This window comes from Pundamilia nyererei, unplaced genomic scaffold (assembly GCF_000239375.1).
Source record: "Pundamilia nyererei isolate P.nyererei 1_Seehausen unplaced genomic scaffold, PunNye1.0 scaffold00002, whole genome shotgun sequence".
Lineage (NCBI taxonomy): Eukaryota > Metazoa > Chordata > Actinopteri > Cichliformes > Cichlidae > Pundamilia > Pundamilia nyererei.
The window spans coordinates 8,334,137-8,357,316 of NW_005187403.1; the positions used below are offsets into that span (position 1 = coordinate 8,334,137).

The 23,180-nt window shown below is 41.3% G+C and overlaps 1 protein-coding gene across 4 annotated transcripts in view; it reads right to left on the reverse strand.

Moving 5' to 3' along the window:
* The window catches only part of znf462 (zinc finger protein 462), a 54,156-nt gene extending 36,582 nt beyond the window's left edge, over positions 1–17,574 (reverse strand). Inside the window, exon 1 of one of the 4 annotated variants that reach the window (XM_005720407.1) lies at positions 17,223–17,574. The gene's annotated coding sequence lies outside the window, so the exon portion shown is untranslated. Of the gene's footprint in view, positions 1–10,575; positions 10,837–12,358; positions 12,940–16,234; positions 16,290–17,222 lie in introns of those variants that run through there. The other 3 variants (XM_005720409.1, XM_005720410.1, XM_005720408.1) reach the window with 3 other exon arrangements.
* Positions 17,575–23,180: the final 5,606 nt, after the last annotated feature.

The following is a 23,180-nucleotide window of genomic DNA, read 5'->3' on the forward strand; positions in this document are numbered from 1 at the left end:
AAACCTTTTTATTAGTTTATCTGTTGACTGATTGTTTGAACTGTGAAATCCAAGGAGAGCATGACCATCAAAATCTCTCTATGAATTTTAACCCACTTTTCCCTGCATATCATGTCAGGTTCTGTGATATGTTTATGCCTTCTTGCACACACAGCATGTTTAATATGTCTACCCAGAGACTTTGAATGTTCTTCAAGTCAGGGGACTATGAAGGCCACTCCAAAGCTTCAGCCTGAGTTTCTTTAAGTAGGTCATGCTAGATTTTAAAGGTATGCTTTGGAAACTCGTCTCGATGTGGGAACCTGTCTCTTTTCAGTTTCAATTTTTTTTTTTTTTTTGAATGACTGCATGACTGACGCATCCAGACTGTTCTATATTTAAGTGCAATCCAATCGTCCTCATATCTGTGCAGTGTTGTCTGTTGCAATGGGTTACAGACAATGCTAAAGCAGAATATTTCTTCTCCCAAGCTAAACAATTGGCAAGCTATACGCAATTTAATCTTCATGCGTCCACCGTTTTCCAAAATAACGTGCTTTTGCAGGTGTTTTGCATGCTTCCCATGTCGATTTTTGTGAGGTTTCCTGATGACTCTTCTGTGTAGACCCTGTTTTTGCAAGCAGCTCTATACAGAGGAATGGTGCCCCGATCTCATGTGGGAAGGTTCAGCTGACACATTCAATACAGATTTAGTTTTTTGCATTTTTCTAAGTCCCGACTTCCTCTGTTAAGAGAAACTACTCACCGGGCTTTTTTTTTTCAGATCCTCAATTATTAATTCAAATGACGATTCTTGAGCCATCTTACAAGTCTTGACAAGTCAATGACTGTCTAGTTATTCCCTAAAGCCTTTGGTAGTTGTGTTTGGGGGTTTTTTCCACATGAAGAAAGTTTAAAAATGTAGTCAAATTTAGTCAAACACAACTGCAGCACTGTGAGGCCAAAAGAACAAATGGATCAGACACTTGGGAGAATTATGACTGGCATATAATATGTAAGCAAATTTTAACTGCAGCTGTAACTTTTCATCTTGGTTTTAATTCAGGCAATACTTTTTAAACGATACCACCATTGTGTCCTCAGGCTTTCAAGCTTGTCTGATGAATTTAACTGTTAATCCTATCAGCTCTAAAAGATGTTGCTGACAGGCACCGTTTAAATAACAATAATGGGCTACAAATAACAGGATTTGATATTTAACAGAATTCTAAGTAGTGGATGAGTATGGGTCAGTTCATCATTTATTATCGAATTATGCCTTAAGCATTTTTTCCCCCCTGCTCCTTTGCATGCTTTCCCGCTCATCTTTAATGGAACATATTTTAAGTTTAGTAAACATTGAACTACAACATTTGTTTCTGAATGGGGCACTTCTACTTACATGTCTAAATCGACACAGATAAAATATAAAAATCAAGCATGTATGTATACAGACTGCTTCTGCAAACATTAGTGAAAGAATGGGTCACTCTCAGGAGTGAATTCCACCTTGGTACCATGAAAGGATGCCACCTGTGTAACAAGCCCAGTCGTGAAAGTGAAAGCGACTGGGAAATGACAGCAAGTCAGACATGAAGTGATAGGCCGTGTAAAAGCACAGAGAGGGATCAGGGGATGTTGAGTGTGCAGAGGTTGCTGACTTCCTGCAGAGTCGGTTGCCACAGACCTCCAAACTTCATGTGGCCTTGAGATCATCTCCATGTGTAGAAAGCTTCATGGAATGAATTTCCATGGCTGAGCAGCTGCATCCAAGCCTTACGTCACCAAGTGCAATGCAAAGCGTTGGATGCAGTGGTGTAAAGCACTGCATCCGCCACTGGACTCTAGAGCAGTGGAGATGTGCTCTCTGGAGTGACGAATCACTCTTCTCCATCTGGCAACCAAATGGAAGAGTCTGGGTTTGGCAGTTGCCATGAGAACGCGACTTGTCTGACTGCACTTTGCCAAGTGTAGAGTTTGGTGGAGGGGAGCAGGGGGGTTAACGGTGTGGGGTTGTTTTTCAGAAGTTGGGCTCGTCCCTTTAGTTCCAATGAAAGAAACTCTTCATGCTTCAGCACACCAAGACATTTTAGACAATGTCATGCCTCCAACATTGTAGGAACAGTTTGGGAAGCATCAGCGCACCAGTGCAAAAAGCAGCATCCATAAAATCATGGATGAGCTTGGTGTAGAAGAACTTGACTGGCCTGAGTCCTGATCTCAACCCATGGAACACCTCTGGGATGACTCAAGTTTATACAGGAATGAGGGCATTGTGAATGAATGTATGGTTCATGATTTTACTTGGAAAAAGAAAAAGGATTTTGTCTCTATTTTCATCTCAGTACATACACATTAATTTTTTTATTTTTAGAAGACCTCTTTCCTGCCTAACAGTTCCTTAACATTGCAAGTCAGTCTTTATAGGTGGAGGCTCAAATTATCTTCGTGAAATCAATTGATGCAAGTGTGGGTCAAGTCAAGCAGCAGCAGGAAATATTTATTTTGGCACCAAACTGTTAAACCTTTTCTTTACCTCATACTGTGAGACTTTGAAACCAGAAAACCAACAATGTAAGGCCTCAGATTCATTTTTTGTGGTCATATTACATCTGTTCACGCACTGTAATCATTAGACGGAGTATTAGATCCCGTTGGTCTTTTATTGTTAAATTATTTACCAGCTGTTTCGACACAAACAGGAAAACCAGCTCGGCTGATGTAAAGGAGTAGTGACTTAATGAAGCTTGGCAGTTTGATGATGATGAACCATATTTAAATGGACAAACTTGATTTGGTGCCTAATGTGGTGGAGAACAGTTAAATAAAAAAACAAAAACAAAAAACATCTGAAGCTCCTATTTAAATTAGACTGAAACTTCCTGAAAGCAAATATTTGATGCTTAATTAAATAATTCAAGCAAAAATGCCAGTGTAAATACCGTGACGATTTGCTGACTTGCTCTATCATACATGAGATTATATTGCCTGAAAACAATGCAACCAATCTAAAAAATGTCACAATTTGCTTTTAAGAAACTGGAAAAGGTCCTTCTCACTTTTTTCTAACAACCTTGTAGACTAGAGATCGCCTAAAAGTGAAACAAATAATGGTTGTTATCTTTCAGCAATGTGCACACAAAAGTAGGGGGTATATTAATATATTAAGAGCTCATGTTACCTGGCATATGCATGTTGAAAAGAGCAAAACTGAAATGGACAGCTTTAATGAACCGAACATCCGAGAACTTTTTTTTTTTTTTTAATCTCTACAGACTTGTCAGGAGCACCTTTAAACAAACAGCCTTGTTGCTTACCAATCGGACATGGTACATACAGATGGACAATGGGATAAATCATGAATCAGTACCATGGTGTTGGAAGACTTGTTACAGCAAGTCTGATTTGCTTCAGCTGCTCCTTACAACTTAAAGGATTTAAAGGATCTGCTAATTTCTCACTGTCAGATACAACAGGGCACCTTAAATGCCTTATAGAGTCCATGTGGGTTTGATTAGATTATGGCAGCACTTAATAGACCAACATCATACTAGGCAGAGGTGATTAGAAGCTACTAAACTATAGACAACATTGACTAGTTCCCCTTTTATTAAAAAAATTGAGTTAATTGTTTAATGGGAAGCACTTTACAGACAGCATTTAAGCTTTTTAAATTATGACAGTTCCACTTAAACTTGCATGCGTTTGAACGTAAAGGCAAAATAACAAAGCGCAAACGACAACCCAGTTTTTGGAAAAACACAAAGCTCCCACTAGCACTGAGACTGCTCAGTTGCATATAGAGCCACCACAGACACTGACTAGATGGTCAGGACAACTGACTCACTCCTTCCACATCTGTGGGAAATCTTAACATACTATTTTTATATTTTTGTTAGGGCTTTAGCAAATCCCATTAAAACGTATCCGTTAAAAAAGGCCTGTTCTGTGATGACTACCTTTTCCGCCTTAACACAGCTCCCTACTCAACTATTAACAACCATTGCTGCTTATACCATGTGTGCGCTCATGGCGTCAGAGCGAAAAAAAATGGTCCTTGAGCTACCTATTGTAGCAAGAACCAACACAAGAGCTAAAAGAGAAAAATCATTGGATTTCAGAATTTTCACATGGCTCAAAATAAATTGATTTGTTGTATAACGGGTGCATTTAGAAAAAAGTTACTCTTTAAGATAAAACACTTTATTGTGAGGCCCAATAAATATGGAGCTGATATATCGTACGATATTAGCTTTTAGACGATATTTCAATTTTGGCTTTTATAATGGGCGATAAATGAAAATTTTGAAAGTACATAAAAGACGAGAGAAATACCCTTCAACCATGCTACAAGTGTTGATATTAACACCACAAACGACAACCAGCGGCCCGTATACTGGATTTTCTTAATAATCAAATATCGTTATCGGTTTTAAAAATCCTGCATTTTGGGGGGGTTTCGTTTATTTTTTCCAAATTTTTTAAATTAATGCATTGCAGTAGCGAAAACTGATTTGCTAAACGTTCATCGTAATGACTCAAAAAGGTGATATGTCACTGATATGTTGACAGCGTATCATAATAGCAGGTAAAATGTTATTTTAAAGAAAGGTTAACAGTGTTAACAGTGTGATAAAGCCACACATTTATCAGTTAATTTAATTTGTTAGGGTCAGCAAACACAGGATGCTACAGGCCCTGAGACAGCAGCCAAAGGGCAGCCAGGAAGCATAATTAACATTTGTACTGTCAGCTTACATGCACACATATGCGTCTAAATTTACTGCACTGCACACACACACACACACAACAATCACAAAGATTACACAGCATAACATCCTAAAATACAATGTGCAGAGTTCCAGCAGCAACTTGTCTCAGACTTTTCGTGGTGTAGCTTCACCTGAAGGTCTCAACAAACAATAAAACCATGGGGTGTGAATATGCCACAGTGCATTAATCCCCTGAAAAGGATCAAGAATTACTTTGCATGAGCGTTGAAAGTTGCCTTGGTTCATTTTGGAAGGGTGCCCTCAAATACAACCTAGAAATATAAGTCGGGCTTGAAGAACGAAAAAAATTTGCATGCAGCTTAGAGTTTTGTTGCTGCACAGTTGAAGTTTTATCTGTTGGCAGTGTAGCAGATAACAACACTGGCTCAAAACAGAAAGGCTTGTCCAACCTGACTGACCTTCTCAGTCCAATCACAGAAGATTTAACATACTGAAAGACAGAAGAAACACTGTATAGTAGTTTCCTTTTGCATAGTAAAACTCTAATGTAGAGATCCTGCATGTAGGGGCTGTGCATCGCTAATGTGGGATTGATTACTGATTGCTTGCACCTAAAGTTGCGATGTGCTTGTTGGTTCAACACTTAATCTAATGTGTTTCAACAACCACATGATTGTTTCTATTAAATCTGTTGCCATCATTGATGGTGCACATTGGAGGACTCTTGGCAACTTATCATGCAGAGTGATTGCATTTGTTTTTAGTCAAATGTCTCACCTACTGGTTTGGTATTTAATGCAATTTTTATTTCTCACTTCAGTAATCAGTTCAAACCTGGCATGACTGTTAACATTAAACAGTCCTTATTTTAGCACGGGACACTGTCATTGTATTTAGCTAAAAGTAACTGTGTGAAAGTGCAACCTCAGAGCTAACTCTTTCCCACCAATGTAGTCAGTGTTCAAACAATGTGATGATTTCCACCAAAAAAACAAAAAGAAAAAACTGGTGCCCAAAATCTGTCACCAGTGTGGCACCACAAAAAAGTGTTGAGTCCAAAGGTGGAATAATTCATCATTAACTATGGAAGGGAATGACTGGATAGACCCAATAAGTGGGTGTGTTCAAATGTTTGACAGGTACCAACAAGCATGCAACTGGTTTTAGAAACTGATGAAGTGAAAGCTGGTTCTGAAAGACAGCAAACGCTCCGCACTTGCACAGCTGCACCAATCCAAAGTTGGAAGAGATGTAATAGATGAAGTAATCTCTTTTGTAACATATTTGTTACTAGTTTACAGCTTTGGGCACAAAAAAGGCACTAATAAATAACACAAAAGTGCTTCCAAATAATATTAGCACCAAATCATTATGGTGGATGACCACTGTTTGCTTTTGAAACAGTACCAGTGCTTAAGCATACTTTCTTTTTGGTTTGTAGAATGCCCTGAGCAACTTCAGGAACTTCAGCAGTCTTCCTGTGAATTTAGACTGCTTCAGCCTCTTTATGTAATCCCAGGCTTACTCAATGTTGTTGAGGTCTGGACTCTGGAGTGAGGTGGGGGTGGGGTGGAATGAGGTAAGTGTGCACTACCGTCTGTTGCAGAACTCCTTGTTCTTCTTGTTGCAGAAGATAGCTCGTTTATGCTCTGGCTGTATATTTGGGGAGCTGCAGGATATATTTGGGACTTGCTCAGATATCCCGACTGATTTCACAGTCTGGAGTTCTTGAATAGAAATACCAAAACAGAAAGTAGCAACCCCATATATTATACTCAAATTGGTGCTCCTGCTACTTTGGCAGTGTTGATAATTAAAACAATGACATTGATAGGTTTAAGCAACCTGAATCTGACAGATATTTATCTTGCCACTATATTACTGATGAGCATATCTGTCTCGTTACAACAGCTTGTGCGATAAGAGCAGTTAGTTGGACACTGACCTCATTCTTCTGTGCCTGTGATCAGAGCACAGAGCTTCCTTAAATGACGTGATCACATGATCCAACTCATTTGAGGAAGTCTGAATGTGCCGAGATGAAACATCGATCCCACCTGGCCGATCAATGAACCAGGCCTTTTCAGAGAAGATGTGAGGAATCAATAATGTTCAGTATGAACATTTTGTCATAACATTCATCAGACATCTGCTGGAATTGAATGAAAGGGATGGGGAAGGGTATGAAAGGCAACAGAAAAAGGGCTGAAAATACATCAGCAATGCCACCATGCAATGCTCTGCCTGTCGAGCATTAGCATATATTTGAACTTAAATATTCTCTGTCACATTTCTGTTCAGTTTTAGTTTTGGTTCTAAGAAGACAGTGTTTTTTTTATTATTTATTATTATTACTCAGTTTAGGAAAAACCAAAAAAAGAAAAAAATACCATAATAGTCATGGCATTTCTATCATGTTTCAAATGAATCAGCCAACTCTGCAGAGTCTAAAAGTCACAAACATCTTCCAGAACACCAGAAATCCTCCACATTGTCATGAGATATGATCAGCTATCTGACTAATAACTAAAGGAGAAGTCACAAAGTCAATGTGTTTTCAGACCACACCCATCTTTAAACACGGCTATAATACTGACCTCAGCTACCCACCTGTACATGGTGCCATCATGCTGACAAAATCTGTCGTCAGGCACACAGACCTATAAACACATGCCAAAGTACCCAGGAGTGGCCTTTCTACTAGTTCTGGCTCTTTTGGGCTACATTTTGCAACAGAGCCCTAAACACCAAAGCCTGAAAACAACACCATAATCACCATTGTGGCTGATAAAAATGCTGGGCGTAAAATCTGAGAAGAGATCTGTTTCAGGAGGTATATGGCATTCAAAAATAAATAAATAAATAATATATATATATATGTATATATATCAACCATAACCAGCTAAACAGCATCTCTCTGACCAAAGACATTCTTCAGCCTTACTTGGTTTGATTTGACCAGCAGCTGATAATGACTACTATCACGTAATGTCCGCCAACATAAGACTGAGATTCTCCTGCCTTCCTAAAGTCCGTTTTTTCCAAAGACCCCAGGAATATTTTCAGTCAGAGTCATGATAAATATTTCTATTTACATTTTCTCTCAAAATCTTCTGAATTTATTCTCTCTTCCATCTACACAACAGCTGTATAAAGGTTTTGACCTGCACTCTGAAACGTACCACTCCTCCATATTTGGCGAGTAAGATCAAAACATTCAACCTTGATTTCATCGGACCACAAGTTCCATTTCCTGTCATGGGAATTAACCACATGCTTGCAACATTAAAATGTGCCTTTTGGAGAAGAGAAATCTTCATGCCGCTGCCCCGCAGAGAGTTCAGAAGTGTGCAGAACACATGAATCTCTTGCTAACTGCATGTTGTGGACAGACTCTGCTATATAGTCCTTCAGATATTTTTAGCTTGCTGCTGGCCTCTTGGTAGTTTTTCCTTTTGCGCTTCCTCTTTATAAGTGTCCATCATAGGAAGATGACCTGATCTACATGTGGTCCTCATGGTTCTATAATTCCTTCCATGACATCCATCTATGCTGTGTTTCAGAGAAAACCTTCATCTAATTTTTTACCTTTTTCCCCCCCATCTGAAACGTTACTTTTTTAGCATGCAGGCTCTTTATGCTTATTAACTGCACTATTTTGACATTGGAAAAAAATCAGCTTTTTCTAATCAGAATGAACACAAGCAACACTGGACCGTACATCAGCACAAGTCTCAAAAACAGCAGACAAAGCAGAAGTAGCCCATTTTTGCATAGACAAACAGCAGTCATTTGTGTCTAAACTTTAACTGCAATTGAGCAGAATGAATGAAAAGCAGTGAAGATTTTTGTGAACATCCAGCTCAGTAATCCTGGTTTGTGTCAGAGAGACTGCTAAATGCAGGTGCAGAGCCTCTCAGACGCTGCAATCCAGCAAGCTTTGCTGATCTGCCGCAGCCTGACCTTCACGAGTGTCACATTCAAAGGGCGTAAAAGAGAAACAACTCATCGCAGCAGGATCAGGCAACCCTTAAGGATTCTGGGTAACTGAGAAGATCATGTAGGCTAACCGCCATACCGTTAAGATGACTAAAGGGAAACCAAATGAAACACAAAGATATGTTTTTCTAGTGTCAGTTGATAAAGGTTTAGAAAATCGTTACTGCTCTTCAAACTGATTGCTATTGCAATACACTGCACGCAGTTACAATAGTATCACAATACAGCATGATATCTGTGTAACTAAAGAAGAGCAAACAACGTTAAAAAACTGCAAAAGCCCGAATTGTGATGTTATTCAGTGGCTTCTTCACATTTTCCCTCTGTGAGTTTTACTTCTAAACCACAAGTTAGTTAACTTTTTTGCAAGCGGCACCGTATCAGTTATAATGCACCAACTCTGAACAATAAAACTGGAGGAACAAGTTTTTTTTATACAATTATTAATACTGGCCTGCACATTTATATTGAAATCGTGCTGAAAGAGGAAACTCAAGAATACAACATCTGGTCCCAACTCACCACACGGTCAAGACATTAAACAAAAGGAAGACACGCCACCTTTGTAATAAATGTCAGCAACGCCCCCCCAGTCCAGAGATTTTGATCTCTGGACCTCAAAGTATTTGAGTGACTGAAGCCTTCAAGCAAATCCTCACATCAAAAAGAGGAAAGTTGGAATTCTCTTAGCACGGCACCTAGTTGGAATGCTATGATGAGCCCAGAATAACTTTCTCTTTCAAAAAAACTAGAAGGAAAAAAAATCAAACAAACACATGCACATTTATAGCAAAAAGCTTGACCAAGAACAAGTAAACATAAACTGAACCACGAAAACAGTTTCAAATGCAGACTCAATAATAAGAATAAAAAAAATATCAAGCATACTTTTTCTTCTTCCCGTTTTTACTTTCTAGTTTATGTCAGTCATGTATAATACAAGGTCAGACAGCGCCTGGATCAGCCTGTCTCTCTGACACGTTACCTGACATCACCCATCACCAGTCACTTGGCCTTTTCCATTTAACATCAGTGTACTTGCTGACCTCTATATAGACTTACTTTGCAAAGCAAGACATTCCCTTTGTCAATCAAAAGACATCCAACTTGCCAAATCCATGTCTCTCTAAAGCTGCATTTGAACAAAAAAAAAAAAAAAAAGCAGAAGAAGAAGAAGAAGAAGAAGAAGAAGAAGCAGCTGGCCATCATGGTACAAGTAACCTTGCACCAAGGGTAGCCTTTGTGCTTAGCAAAGGGCTCAGATTGTTCCTTCTGAACAGGAGGACGACTGCAGAGCACTCAGTAGCAACATTTGGTCCTTTTTTTGCACAGATGATAATGACCGAGCAGATTAGGAAGGGACAAGCATTAATGGTTATCTGCTGTGAGGCTGCCGTCTTCAGGTTGTCATGGTGAAAACTAACCAATAAGAAAAAAAAATACAAGTCCACTTAATATGCAGCGCTGACACTCTTTTAAATCTCGTGAATTTGCGTTTTAATCACGAGCCTGAGAGATATTTATGTGACCTTCAAGGCTGAAAGCAGCAAAACAAGGGTCTGGTAAATCCCTCAGCTTGAGCCTGCTGGGTGTGAAGGTTAGATACCGAGATACCGAACACTCTTACACAGACACTTTCTTCATTCCTACAAACGAAGCCAAAACATAAATTCCAACTGATTCCTTCCTAACCTGTTACAGGTCTGTTTAAAGCTAAAAAGCACCAAAATATATATTTTTAAATAGCTATTAATAGAAATCAGAACCCGGGAGATCAAGTAGGACAGCAGATTAGAAGATAAGAAACAGAAGCAAGCAGACACAAACATGGCTCGAGTCCTCTGCCTTCTTTTAGTATAGTCACCTCACTTGGCTGCTCTCTCGTCTCTCTCTCTCGAGGCTGACAGAATTATCTTCTGCATCAGAGCTGAGGCTGGGCCAACGCTCAGCACAGAGGACTCCATTTCACACAGCCAGCCCCACAGTGGCCAAGGAGACACGCAGCCAATCACGCTGGAGAATCAGTGGTATGGCCATCCACCATTTTGTGCTCCTCAAGGTCTTTGACTGTCCTGCTCAGCTGAGTGGAGCTGCCTCTGCTTGCTCTGCTATCTTGTTACACAGATGGAAGTGTTTAACTTTAAGAGCGCAGACCTGAGCAAGCTGCTTCCCCTCCTGTCGGTTCCTCTGCACGCTGTCATTGCAGTCAGCGAGAAAAGCAGAAGTGAAAAGCGTGGTTTTGTGAACTGCAAAGATGGCCTCCTGCGAACCTGCCTTTTGCTGTTCTTCCGAGGGTGAAGACAAGAGCCCAGATCTGATTGTCGTGCATCTAAAACGTGGCTCCTTTGACCGCCCGGTCGAGTACACTTTAGAGGCGATGTCGCGTCCTGAACCTTCTGCGAGCGACATCATACTTATATGGGCGACCTAACGTGGTCTAATCAAGATTTCCATGAAAGAGGTTAGAGCTTCTTTTCTACACTGAAAAGCATAAGAGAGGAAAACTTGGGGCAACCCTCAGCAACACGATTAAATATTCCATCCAAAAATGATTAAGTGCACAATTTAATTAATAGCCTCAGGCGTGATTATTTTTACAATTTTATATGGGAATAAGTAGATATTTTTGGTTTTCTCGAGAGGTTTCTTCCCTTGAGCTTTAAAGAGAAAAAAAAATCCTGACAAAAGATGTGGTGTACACAAGTAGGCTAGAGCAAAAAAAAAAAAAAAAGAAGTTGTTCTGCACACAACACATAAGTCAGACACATGAGCCTGAAGACATGCTTGAGTCAGATCTCTCCAAAGTGAAACATAAGGGTTCATGGGCTAAACAAACAAGAGTGGGGCAAGTGAAGGACAGATCTTGGAGAGAAACCAGGAAGTGTTTTTCCACAAGGACAATTAGGTCCAGGAAACCTTGCATTCCGTGCAGCCTTGAAGCCCATCTCTCCTAGGAAACCATTTCCTGACGTAAATCAATCCACTGCTGTCTCAGATAAATCGGCATCATCTCACAAAAATTGTCCATAAATGACCCCGAAGTTTTGCTCTTGAGGTACCAAACTTTACAATCGAGGGAAATGTTTAGTATAACTGAAATGCCGACTTACTGTCAGGAAAATTACCCTCAGCTGGAGGCTGAGGCTGGAGGCAACAGGAATTTTACTCCTGTTTTTCCATTTTACACATCAAAATGCCTTTTGGTTGTATTCTATTCACCCAATTCACAAAAAAAGTAAGGAAAGGGGGGGAAAGGATTACATGAAAGGACTGCAAGATGCACTGAAGGGTTTCTTGTAAGTAGTGCTCAGTGGACAAATGCCAGAAAAGCTTGCAATGCTGACTTCCTTGTAAGCCTGACATGGCAGTTACTACAGTTACAAGGACTGGGTGAGGTTACAAGCTAGCCAGGATGGAGTGTTTCACAGTGACCATGAGAGGACACAGGAAGAAGCTGAAAAAAGGGGGGGGTGTCAGAAAAATTCAAAAGTCAGCTGCAGGAAACACTGCAAACAAACTCTGTGAAGGTTAAAAGTTTTTTAAGAAGAAAAGAAGGTAGGTTCCTCTCCAGACCTGCTAAACCAACCTCTTGAGTCAACTCAACAAGTTTGAGAAGGGAAAGATGAGACCCATCAATATTAACTTACCACTGAGACCTCCTTTCCAAGCTCTTAAATATTTAATCGTCCTTGGACAGTTCTGTTGCTTCGGAGGCTGAGCCACTGTGGATCCCATCTACAAGACCACTCCTGTTTCTGCTCAATGAAGGCCTTGTCTGGTGGCACCACACTGCCCAAGGAACGGGCGTCTCCAAAGAATTTTTTTCTCCTTTTTTTTTTTTCCTCCCCACCACAGGCAGCTCGAGACTGACAGAGCTGGTTCACTGTGTCTTAGCAGAGAACAGCACAAATCCTGAATTTAGGCTGGAAACCTGAGGACGCCGTGTAGACTGCTTAATTTATCCCACCAGACGAGCTGTCTCTTCAGCACGGCCACTTTAGACTTTGAATTTCAACAAAACGAGTCCCTCACACGCCTAAAATATGCACGCTGAAAAGATCAGCAGATCTAGATAAAGGTAGGGCACAACTGCAAGCTTCACTGAGCTACACAAGCATTTTTTTCTCTTCCTCGGGACACAGTTGAATTGTTGATGTTCTGATGGAAAGCAGAGAGGAGGAACCAGTTTTGCAGCAGTATAACGTCGCAACTGACAACAGAAACTGGAATGACACCTCTAAGAAGCTACTTCCTTGTTCCACTTAAACCCTGACATGATATTGCCTTTTAGTTCTTCAAATATACCCGCTACAGTTAAACAGCATTAAATTATTCAGATGGGCAGAGCAGGTTTGGGCATATTGTAAGAGCATGCATGTGTTTGGTGGCTACTTATGAAGGCAGGAAGGTCAGGAGAAAATAGTGAGGGGTTTTTTCCCCCCTTGCAGCTGTGCTGTGATGACTGTGGTGTTTTGGATCTACACTTGCAGCCTGGCCCTGCTGCTACACTTGCATCTTGTGAGCCATGCATCACGTCAAGAAAGCACTCACTGGAGCATTTCAATTTGCTTTTGTGCGTCTCCTTAGCCTTCTTCAGTGCCCCAGGTAGAGAAGAATGGAGACGTGCATCACCCAGTGTGAGTGAGTGAGTGAGTGAGAGATGGAGGGAGGGGAGGGAAGGACAGAGAGAGAGAGCAGCTGTATGCATGTATATGTGTTTGTGTGTGTGTAGAGGGGGGTGATGAGCTTCATGACCACTTCCTCCGAGCATTCAAACCATCACAGAAGTCTCTCTTGTTTGATCCTCCGTCCTCTCTGTCAAGCTTTTCTAACATAATCCTGAAATACCTTGCAAACAAATCCAGTTATGTAATTCCTCCCCCCGCCACCTTAAAGCTGAGCTATGGTAACACTGAGTATTAAAATTTTCTTTCTATGCCGCGCTAAAATTCAAACAGTTTGATACGAGCGTGCGCTACATGCAAATATTCAGTCAGACAGAAAGTGGTCCATCAAAAAAATAAAATAAAACCCAAAACACTACTGTCTGCTGCACCACGTCACAAGTGAGAGGGGGACCCAATCAGAGATGATCTTGATCTGCTTTTCAGACCATTTATTACTAAACAAACAACAGCACTGCCCAACTGCCATTCTCCACTTCAAACTTAATGCAAATTAAGGCAACATTCGCTGGAATTACTACAGGTCCTGGAGGTGTAGTCTCTTTAGAACAAACAGTAATCGAGCAGTGGAGGTCACAGTGTCACGGCGTTTGGTTGGGACTTTCAGAATAAAACAGGAAGAGTGAGACAACAGGAAGAAGGGAATGCGCATTGGGACATTCAGCGATAGCCTTTCAGTCCAACATGATGGTGCACATCTGCTCGTGTCATCACATGACTTCAGTTAAATCTTAGAAGATCATTCAGAAACATGCAGCTCAAAGACCCAACACATGTGCTCCCACACAGCCCTGCCCCAAGGTTTTCTGTACGTCACTGGTGATGATTACACCAGCAGAGAAATGCTTTTGTAGACACGAAGCGAGCAGAAGAGTGAAACACTAAACAGAGCAGCGGAAAAGTCCAAGATCAAATTTGAGTAGAGCATTCTGGCTCTGTGAAATTCTTAGTTTAGTCTCAGAAATACAAGCAGGAAAGGGGCACAAGATGTTTCCTCTTATTTACAGTCTAAATTCCAAGCCTATTTTGTTTACCAGCACACTAGTTTCCACTTACAAAATACATATTTCCCAAGGAAAGATTGATTTTCTTATGGGCGTTACAGATAGTTGCCTTCCAGGCTATGTAAAAATACAGGAGCCACTTTAAGGACCCTGCGTTGTTCAGTTTTTAATTCATATGTGTGGCACATATATATGTTACTGCCACACATGAGTGTCATTTGCCGAATTATAACAAAGAAATTCCTACAGGGAACTTCAGGGGCCCTCACGCAGTCCAGGGGGCTTTGGTATATGACTATAGGTCACCCGCCAGCGTAGTACGAATAGGCCACGAATGTGCTGGAGACTTGTGAAAGTTATTACAGGAACTGCAAGTGCAAAGAGAAGCACACTCCGAGCGGGAACAAAACACTGCGATCACGGGGGCTTGTTTCTGCAGAACATCCACCATCCACCTGACTGCATCCATTGCATTGCAGCGAGGCAAATGTGTCGCCGCAGCAGATTCCTGCCCGTCTCTGTCCTCTATTGGCTCCTCCTCGAGAACCTGTTTGCCCTGCCACGCCGGGGAGAAGGAGCCTCGCCACCATTTTGATTGCTCCTCTCAGCCCCGGCATTGTCGCAGCACAGTGTGTCAAGCTCACAGTCTCCTTGTCAGCAAGATTTCACACAGTGGCCAGGGGAACTGCAGAGCGTAGCACAACCTCACACACTCCCTCTCTCTCCTTCTCTGTCACACACATACACAGAACGTCTACCCACACACAGACAAACACACTACAGCTTTCAAGCCCCCCACCCCCACCCCCACACTCTCCTGCCAGGCTGGTCAACAGACACCTTTTGGATATAATGTGTGAAAAGTCACCCAAGGCTTGCAGAGCGAACGCGGAGCGCATTGCAACCGAGAGGCTGTTAATAAATGACCAACAACCTCAATCGCAAGTCTAAAATAAGTTTTCCAAAAGGACCCAGAATCTCAAATAAGTCCCAAATAAGTCTGTAGAGCCTTACAGTAACGTGCACAGTGGAGGCTCCTGCTTCCTTTGCAAATTATGGGGAAGCCATAAGGGAGCAAAATTTAAAGCACATTCATGACAGTATCTGAGCCCTCGTCTGACCAGAGCACGGAGTAAAAAAAGAAGAAGAAGAAAAAAAAGAATCATCTTGAGAACTTCCTTTAAGAAACTGTTTGCGACAGTCATTACTTCACCCTCACACACTCAACCAGAAGAGAGAGAAGAGAGCGAGAGAGCATGTGTGAGTGTGTGTGTGTGTGTGTTGACTCCACTTTTTGTTGAACATTAACTACTTGCATGGTCAAAACACTGCATTATTGAGCCTTAGGATTCCTGTCTCATCCATGTGCTCCCCCCCAGCCAATCACAAGCGCACACTTTCCAGAAGCCTCAGCAGTACATCTCTAGCAAAAATAAAGAAATATTTGAAAAGCAAGTTTTTCAAATCAAGATGACTTAAACAAGCAAGCCAGGGGTTAAAAATGAAGAAGTTAACCTCGAAAGGCCCCCCACACACACAAACACACACACTGGAGGATCTAACCTCACTTTTTAGAGTTCTTCTGCTTCCTCTTAGACTAAAACTTCCGAGCTGAAAACGAAGCAGAAGAGGAGGAAGAAGAGGATGTGGCCGAGCTTTTCTTTTTTTAACCCCCCCTTCTCTCTCTTTCTTTCTTTTTCTAAACACAACCTTTGTTCTGGCGTGAGGGGGGGGGAGGTGGGGGGAGATCCTGCCTATCTGACTCCAGGGCTCTCCTTGGATACTCATCTGCCTTCCTCCATTTTATGGTGAAGCCCTCACTAGTGTGACATACCTGACTTGAGACCAGTGACAGCAAATAGACATCCAAAACAGTGCAAGGGCACATGCGGGTTAACAGTGTAGCAAGAAGCACCCAAGAAGAAAAGCAAAAGAAGGACCAAAAAAACCCGTTTGAATTAAAAAAAAAAAAACATCTAAAAAGAAAGAGCAGAAGAAGCCACACTGCGCTTTTAAATTGATTTCACGACCAGCAAGACGTGTAGTAGCTCCAGCACTGTGGACTCAAAAATCGCCACCACGTTAAGGTTTCCTTTTTAAAAATTGAGAGAAGCAAGGGGAGGTGGAGAGCGCATATAGCCTCCACACAGTGGACATGGCTTTTCATGGTGTGTGTGTGTGTGTGTGTGTGTGTGTGAGACTGGACCAGCGGCTATGCCAGCTCCACTGTGTCGCTAATGGAGGCTGGTTGGTAAAGGAGAGCAATCCGTGCAATGGCTTCTCCATGAAGCTAACGCGCAACAACACGCACGGCCGAAGAGAGGGGGGGTGCACAGCCGGGGCCAATAATTCCCCTGACCAGACATGTCAGAATAACAAAACACTGGCGCTCCGGTGCTGCCGAAACACGCAGGCGAGCCTCTTTACACCGCCGCGTCCATTTCCTTGTGTCACTTTGACAACAAACCGAAAGGCGACATAGCGAGGAAGCGCTAGGCTGGTTAGGATATTAACTGGGAAGCGAGAAGACCCACTTGACTTTGGCTGCACGGGTGCCAGCAAGAGCGACCACCCGATTAAAAAAGAGAGAGAGAGGAGAAAATCTCGCCCCGACTTCCTTCTCAGTGGTAGCATGGACCTCGACTACAAAAAAAAGGGGGAGAAACGAGGGGAGATCAGCTCTTTCCAGGTCATTCACGAGGCGCTCTCCAAATTATATCCCATGATCTACCATACCGACGTTCTCGCAGACCTTGAAAGCTCAGCCGAAATCTTGACGAAACTGGAAATATAGAGCAAGAGCACACACACAAAAAACTCACTGGTACAATCTTCTCCTCAAGCGATCCTCCCAAAAGTTGTCCTCCGTATTTCATGCGTGCGCTCGGTCGGTCTAGTGGATGATCGCCATCTTTCCTGCTTCTCCTTTGCTGCAGCTGCAGATGACCTGAGATCCGTCTGTCTCTGAATAATGAGCAACCACACAGACAAGGAAGACAATCTGCAAAGCAGGCTACACAAAGAAGTTTGGGAGACTAGCAAGCACCAGAGGGTGCACAAGAGTTTACGATGAGACGAGGGAGCATCAGCAGGATGGACAACGTCTGTGCCTGAGAAGCTCATCCTTCATCTAGACTGAAGTCAGATAGTCTGCAAAGCCTTATCAAGCGACGCAGACCACCACCAGATACATGCGGCCACCGTCAATTTTATATAGGGTTGCATACCATGTCTGCAACGTCATGAGGTTATCTGCAGTTCACTTTGGTGGTGATGCTGCTTCCCAAGTCAACCAAACACACAGATAGACACATAGATACACAGATTCACTATACACACCCCGAAATTAAAAGATAAATACAATTTAAACTGTGTATTTTTACACATCCCAATATATATAAAATATAGAATATAAAAAAATCTCCCAGTGACTGACAAAAGGTTTATTGTTTTCATCCAAATAATAAAAAATCAAGAATTCAAAGTATTCTATTTCAATTAAATTAAACAATTAATTATATATAATTCTATATATGTATATTAGATTTAATATTTTTTTTTATATATATTTTGTGCTTACTTGATTGATAGTCAGAAAAAAAAAGGTAAATGGCTGATGAGATGCAGTTTTCTGTCACTTCCCTGTTACTGTAGACATGCGGCATGCAGGCTGCTGCTGCTGCTGCTGTGTCCACCAGCCACTAACAAAGGAGGGAGCCCAAGACAAAAGGTGCTGGGTCCTGCTCAGATGTATGTCAGTGTAAACGGTGGGTGGGTGGGTGAGTGGGTGGGGGTTTGAGCGGCAGGAAGGGCACGCATGGGTGGGTGGGTAGTGAGAAGAAGAGTCTACCTTGAGTGGTTGAGTAACTACAATGTGAGCGGGCAAATGTGTCTCCCTCCATGACTTTTTGTTGGGAAGAAGTGTATATTTTTACCTGTTATGTATGGGCTTTCTTTTAAATCGATGCTGTTTACATTATATCTCTGCACAATATTTCTGATATGGCAACAGCTTATTGTCACACACTGCATGTATGAATATTTAAAAGCTTTGTATGATGTCAGGCACTTTGATTTTTCACATAAATGCAGTTGCAGCTGCAGAATTGGGCTGAAGTTGCAAGTATTTGCTTTAAAGCAAGCGTCTTTTGTCATTGGTAGTTTTTACTTATCAGTTAACCTAAAATGAAATGAAATCATTTTTTAAAAACTTTATTAAAAATGGAGATCTGCGTTTGGTTCAGCAGCAGTTAGGTGGCTCTGTGTATCTTGGAGACCTTGTTGTGGTTCTTCAGTGGATTTAGGCTGTCTCGTTTGCTTCTGTTTTTTCATGTAATCCCAGTCTGATTCCATGTTGTTGATATCAGGGCCCTGGGGGGGGAGGGGGGGACAGGGTAGGGGGTAATACCATCTGTTTCTGGACTCTTTGTTCTTCTTGTTGTTGAAGATCTTTGGTGCAAGCACTGTGTGTAAGCCATGCATTATACAAACCACCCAATAAAACTCAATTTCCTTTCATTGCATCTACTTGACTACACTTGCATATGTGTAAATGGTGGTAAAACGTGCTTATTAATACTGTACAGTATATGTAATAGTTGCGCTATGTTCATCTAAAGGCCGATGTGATTACTCTTTAATACTCACGCAGAGTAATTACTTCACTCTACATGATGTGCACAAGGAGATTGGTTGTTTGTTGTTTTGTCTTTTCAAGACAGAAGACAGAAAAGCCCATCTGCCCTGATTGTTCAAACAAAGATCTGAGATGTTCTGTGTGCTTCAAGGTTTTATTCATTAAGCAAAAAGGGGGGAAAAGTAGTTTGGATTCCAGAAACTTTTCCTTTCCTGTGACATTCAGGAACCTCAGCCACAAATCTTGCGAGCATGCTCACTGGTGATTGTTGCCTGATTTACAGGCAGAGACACAGAGAGGAATTAAATTTGTGTAAGATACAGACGTAGTTAATCATGTTTGACAAGTGTTGATGTTGCCTCTTGCGAGGTTCGGTTATGAATTATGGATTGTGGAATGCATTTTTTTTTGTCTTGAATTTAATAGAAAGCTTGGGTTAGCAAATTATATTCAGTCACTCTTTCTATCACCATCGCCGCTGCTCGTGTCAGCAGCACTAATGCTCGAGTAGATTCTCCGCAACACTACTAAGCAGTGTGATACAAGTGGTGTCTAAAATGTGACACCTTGTGAGCTGAGTCATGTGCAAATATGAAATGTATACAGTGCTTATAAGCATAAGGTGACAGATGGAAACAGGACTCGGCCTTTGTTAATGCACTTCCATTGTGCCAGTTCTTCTGTCGCCGTGACGTACATAGCCCCATGTATTTCCCAAACACTGTGGCAAATGATCATTTGGCCCAAAAGTGACTTCCCCCTCCTTCAGGGTTATTGCTCATAACCTGTGTTATATATTTTCTTTTTAAGTCAGAGCATCTCAAAGAAAAAGAAACACACACACAAACAGAAAAGGCCTAAGATATTCATGCCAAGCATTTTTGATGTCTCAACAGATCTTTGAAGGAATGTCTCTGGAGTAAAAGACTTGTGAAATATACACACCTGCGCAGATGAACACACACTCTGTTGACAGTGAGTCCTTTGGGTGCCAGGTAGCAGCCGGGGTTTATCACGCTGCTTGGACATATGGCTGCTGCGGCAAATCTGATTAATATGGGATGGCCAGGAGACCAGCGTGCAGCGTGGGACAGACTGCGCCAGGACATCCCCACTGGTCCGGCCTCCCCCTCACACCGTGCCAGGCCTCCACCCGGCGCAGCTAAAAACAGACCCGTCGTCAGGGATTCAGATGGTCTGAGCAGTGGGAGAGCGGGAGCAGAGGAGGTGTTGTACAGATTTAGAAGGTGACCGATGACTTTTTGGATACGCTTACATCAGCGTGCCACCATTTCAGTGTAAATATTTACTGCTAATTAAAAACGAGGGTCTTCAGTTAATTCAGTCAATTATTTCTTAAGAGTTTTGCAAATAAAAAGAATCAGTTTAACAGATATTTTGTGTTGTATATGTTCTTAAATGCTTTTCGGAGTCCTTTGGAACTCAAAAACACTTAAATTGAGTCCTACAGCATTTGGGTCAGCAAAAGTTGCTAGATAAGTGACCACACATAGACGGAGGTGATACAAGCGGATAAAGTGATTGCTGCTGTTACGGGACTTTTCATGGACATCTACCTTCAGCTACAGGTCTAAACATGCTGCCTGTGTCCTCTTAAATCCTCATTTTTCCCCCTTTCACAGCATAACAGCACACGTACGTTCACAATGAGCACAACAAAGTGCACACGAACTGTTTGTGCCGGTTCTGTCGTGACGTAATTTTCTTGTAATCAAGCAGGCAATGAAATAATTATTTCAGTTGTCGGACAGATTTTTAAATATGTGCTCCGTTTAAATGTACGAGATTATGATGAAAGAAAAAGAAACTCATACAGTTTATTTCTGTATGTATTTCCCAGAATAACTTCTTTTAAACTGTCATTGCATTTTTGATATATCTCTTAAATTACAAAACACACCATTACAATGTGTATAAAGTGGAAATAAATCCACTAACTGCTGCCTGCAAGGACCTTTAGACAGAGATGTTACATTCAGCAAATTACCACGGCTTAGGCCTAAATGGATAAATGATCCTGAATTATTAATGCTTGAACTACTATTTTATATAGTTAAGCCCTTTAACTGTCTTTATATGTCTTTTAAGGATTACCAGAAACTGTTGCACTCCTCCACTTTTTTGCGAATGTTTAACTTTCTTCCAGAAGCCTGAACATCTTTCTGGCACTGTTTATTTTAAAGGAATATTATTATATTTTGTATACAATCTTTACGTAGGAGTAATGAATAATAGGTATTGATTTGTAAATAACTGGCCATGAACAACTTGGACTTATTACATAATATTATGCTACGGTATATTTTTTACTAACTGGGCAGCTCAATCTCTTTCTGTTGCTATGACACATGAAAGAAAGATGAACATGAAAGGTAAAAGTGAGGTCAGAAGTTAAGTGTGACATGATACTTGGATGCAAAGTATAATCCGATATTTAGAATCCCCATATAAGAAGGTCAGTTTTGAAATGTTGCTAATACAAACAGAAAGTAATTTCAAAGATAGTTTTTTTTTATGACGGTTTGACCATATTTGACCTTGAAGAAGAGGTCAGAGGTCCAAAGTAATGTCATATTTAGAATCCCCATATATCATTGCCTTTGCCTATATGTTGTTAATACAAGTGTGATGGCTGCATGCAACCACACAGTTGAGATACTTAGGTAATATTCATTTGGTCTTTTGTCTTATGTTTACGTTATGCTCTAAAGCTTCTGTGATCATAAGTTAACTAATTTGATATTTTGAGTTTACCTGTAATGCATGACAGCACTAAGCTATAGCCCAAATGGTGGCATAGACTTTGCTTTGCATTGTTTGTTATTTTATATAGGTATGTTATATTGATTATATTTCTGCTCTTTCTGAGTTACCTGACCTCCACTCCAGTCCTTCCTGGTTTGGCTGAGGGTGGAGCTGGTTTAAATGCAGAAGCCAATAAAGTGGACTGGACCATCTATTGTGATCATGCAGGGGGAATGGGGTTCTTCTTGAATGATGGTTAGCTGTAATGTCTTTAGTTTTCACCTTTGGTGTATATAATGGTTTATTCATTTGCTATATAACTGGAGCTGTTTCTCATTTGGGCAGGTCAGTTTGTTGAGTTATGTTTTTGTTAAGCGGCTTTTGAGTAGTGTTCTGTTAGTTAACCTCTTTTATGGGCCCACTTGGTTCTTAAAAACTTTATTTTTGTTATTTTGAATTTTTGTAATCATCTTGTCCTTTTTGGGGGTATAATAAAACCCATTTTTGAAGATTACATTTGTGCCTGTGTGTTCCTGGCTGCTTGGATCATGACAACAAGTAATGGGAGTAAGAAACATTTTTAAATATCTCTGTATAGCCTTATTATCACTTTAGATCAATCTATTAAGAGATCAGAGGTCAAATGTACCATGATATTTCTAATCTTTATGTGACACTTTTTATATGTTGACATTACAGGTGTGTAGAAATCATAATTTCTATGTTATAAGGCTTTTTTTTTCTTCTTCAAATTTTTAACCAATAACAGTATTGTGGCATGGTGGTTATGCCAGTACTCTTACTCTTGCCGCACAGCACGAAGGTCCTGAGTTCAATTCCACCATCAGGCCGGGGTCTTTCTGCGTGGAGTTTGCATGTTCTCCCCGTGTTTGCGTGGGTTCTTCCTGGGTACTCTGCCTTACTCCCACAGTCCAATGACATATAGGTTAATTGATCAATCTAAATTGCCCATAGGTGTGAATGTGAGTGCGACTGGTTGTTTGTCTCTGTGTGTTAGCCCCGTGACAGACTGGGGGCCTGTCCAGAGTGTACCCTGCCTCTCGCCCTATGACAGCTGGGATGGGCTCCAGCGCCCCTGAAAAAATGATAAGCGGAAGCGAATGGATGGATAACCAATAGCTTATTAAGTAGACCTTGGTGGATGTAAGCCAAGTTTTAATAAATTGTCAACACGACCCAACTCTGCACCCCTACAAAGTGTAATCCGAATTCTCCAAAACATTTTGCCTTATTGTATTTTCAGACAGAATGATTCTCACGTAAGCGCGCCGGTAAACACTATCAAAAACATATCATCCGTGGCGGCAGTAATCAGGAAGGGGGCAAATACTTTTTCGCAGCACTGTATCTTCATTAG